The sequence below is a fragment of the Tenrec ecaudatus genome, chromosome 5, assembly GCF_050624435.1.
Source record: "Tenrec ecaudatus isolate mTenEca1 chromosome 5, mTenEca1.hap1, whole genome shotgun sequence".
Classification (NCBI taxonomy): domain Eukaryota; kingdom Metazoa; phylum Chordata; class Mammalia; order Afrosoricida; family Tenrecidae; genus Tenrec; species Tenrec ecaudatus.
The window spans coordinates 184,965,640-184,968,219 of NC_134534.1; the positions used below are offsets into that span (position 1 = coordinate 184,965,640).

Sequence of the window (2,580 nt, forward strand, 5' to 3'; positions counted from 1 at the left end):
GTGCCTAACAACAGGAACTGAGAGGTTTTCTGGATGTAGAATTATTGGTTGATATTCTTTTTATCTTTTCAGAATATATATTAAATGGGATATATATTAAATGGGATATATGTGTGTGTGTGTATATATATATATATATATATATATATATATATATATATCCCATTGCCTTCTTCCCTATATGACTTCTGCTGAGAAGCCAGCAGCGCTTCATATTACTGGATCTCCTTCGAAGGTGACAATTTTTTTTGTTGCTTTTGCCCTGTCTGAAACTAGCCCGAGCGCCAAGAGCACTGACGGGCAGCTTCAGTGTTTCTTCTCCTCCTTTTATGCCCACCCAGACCAGTGTTTTCATCAGATGGGAAAGGGAACTGGAGGGTGAAGGTGACTTTTTTGTTTTTCCTTAGTTGCTCTCAGATTCTTTTATTGTCATTGGCAAGCCTAATATGATAGGTCTTGGTGAGTTTTTTGGGGGGAGGGGGGGGCCTATCTGTACAGAATTCATTACCAGCAAATCTTTGACAAATCTCTTTGGATATATCTGGAATTTATGTTTTCTTTGATTTTTATCTCTGTCTTCCCTTGTTTTGCCTATTTTTTGTGCTCTCTCTCTTGATCTCTTTGAGAATCCTATAATTGATCTTTAGAATTCCTTGTCTGGTGGTTCAATTGCCACATCCTTTTCTGAAAGGTTTCCTGGTTTTTCACTTGTTCTGCTTCTTCATGTGATTTGACGTTGTCTGCTAGCTCCAAGAGAAAGAGGAGGCTGTCTGCTCTCTTAAAGGTTTGCAGCTCAGGAATCTCAGAAACCCGATTAGTTATTATGAGTTGAACTTGACCGAATAGTACTGGGGTTACTTTGGGCTTGATTGTCTCTAAGGCACTAAAGTGTTAGCTATACATTTTAAATTTTACTGTGCGCTTGTTTGCTGTGTCCTGAGTTTCTGTTTGGTTTTGATATATCCAAGGAGGTGTGCATGCTGCCATAGTAATTAGTCCAGGTCCCCGGGAGCTCTCACCACTTGTGTCAAGGAGGGTAGGGCGAGGCTGTGAGTATGATAGCAAGTCTGTGTGCTCCGGTCTTGTGTTGTAGCTGAGCGTATACTTGACCTGGCTGGTGAGATGATGGCTCTCTGGGCTTGGGTTGTATGTTGTGTGTGCACACTGCCAGTTGCTGCCTAGTTGGGGTGAGGGTGCACAGGCGTAGAAATGATTAAGAGTGTTCTCAGGTCAGCATGATTGCCCAGTGGTGGTTGGAGCAGGCACAAGCTTCCAGGTGTGGGAGTCAGGGGACAGTATGGGAGTGCAGGCAGGGGTATGCCACCAATCCAGGGGTGCCCAATAGGAGGGAATTGACCCTGTGTACTAGAATGTAACATGGGGGAGAGGCTGCTCTGGGTCTTTGTGCCCATAGTACAGGTGTGTAGGCAGAGCAGTGGGCACTTCCTGTCTTTGGGCTCCTGAGGCCAGGAGCTGGGCAGAGCAGTGTGTACCAGGAGTCCAGGGGCCATCCGCACAGTGGCTGAAGCAGTAGAAGAGGCACCACGGTTCCATCACTCCCTGATACCAGTGGCTAGGTGGGCCTTGGCTCTCAGGGGAGGTGGTGGTGGTGCTGCTGGACTGTGGCAGTCTGGGGATGGGGGATGGTGCAGGAGTAGAGCACCAGAGGTCCACTGCCTGTAGCACAAGAGGTTAGGTGGGGTGGGAGCTGCTAGATGGGGTGAGGGCACTTGACTTTCACAGGCTGTGGATCAGTCCTTCTGCGGGTGACAGCACTTTTCTTTAGAAAAACGGCTTGCTTTCTCTCAGAATGGCCACATGGTGCAGATTTAGCTGTCAGTGAATCGGTGATCCCAAATTCTCCAAGTCTGCTGGTTTTTGTAGTTTCTCCTTCCACTTAGCACTCAGTCCAGCTCTTCAGCGATGCCTTTGGCTGCCTTGGATTCCAAAGTGGCCATCACTATCCAATTCACATAGCCGCATCTCTGTCCAACCTGTTGTTGTGTCTCCATGCTGCATCCTCCCTTTGAACTTTGTGTTTCTAAACAGCTGCAGCATATCTCGAATTGCATTTCATTCTGCGAGGCCTGAGCAGATACAAAATGTATAGCTAAAAATAGAAAGTAGTGACACATTAAAATGAACTGCTTTTAATGTTTGGGTTTCCGGCCCTTATAAAAGGACATTTACAAGAGATTGTTTGACTGGGCATCAGTAATATACTTGCTTAAAATTATATCAGAATGTCCTGACATAGATCTGGAGTTTGGGGGCTGAGATGAATCACGAGTCACGGCAAAGTCATTGGAGAATTGCCGCAGATTGGAATGAACATCATGACTGACCGTTCTTCCCTCTTGCGTCACTTGTATATCCGGGGTGGGTCAGGCTTGATCTGTCTCTGCTAGCATTCCCACATGGTGGTTCCTGAGAGCAAGGGGGACTGGGACATTTTGCTTGACTAGAGTTTGACAGTCTGCTCCCCGGCTGCCCGTGCGTAGAGTCTGTGCCTGTCAGAACAGAGCTGCACAGGGTTTTCCGTGGCTGATTTCTCAAGGAGGTATCCAAGCATTTCTTCTG

General features: G+C 46.6%; 1 non-coding gene across 1 annotated transcript; it reads right to left on the reverse strand.

Moving 5' to 3' along the window:
- Positions 1-260: 260 nt before the first annotated feature.
- Positions 261-380, reverse strand: LOC142449674 (small nucleolar RNA SNORA61). Its single transcript, XR_012784797.1, has one exon. It is a non-coding gene; the product is annotated as a small nucleolar RNA SNORA61 (small nucleolar RNA).
- Between the last annotated feature and the right edge of the window lie 2,200 nt (positions 381-2,580).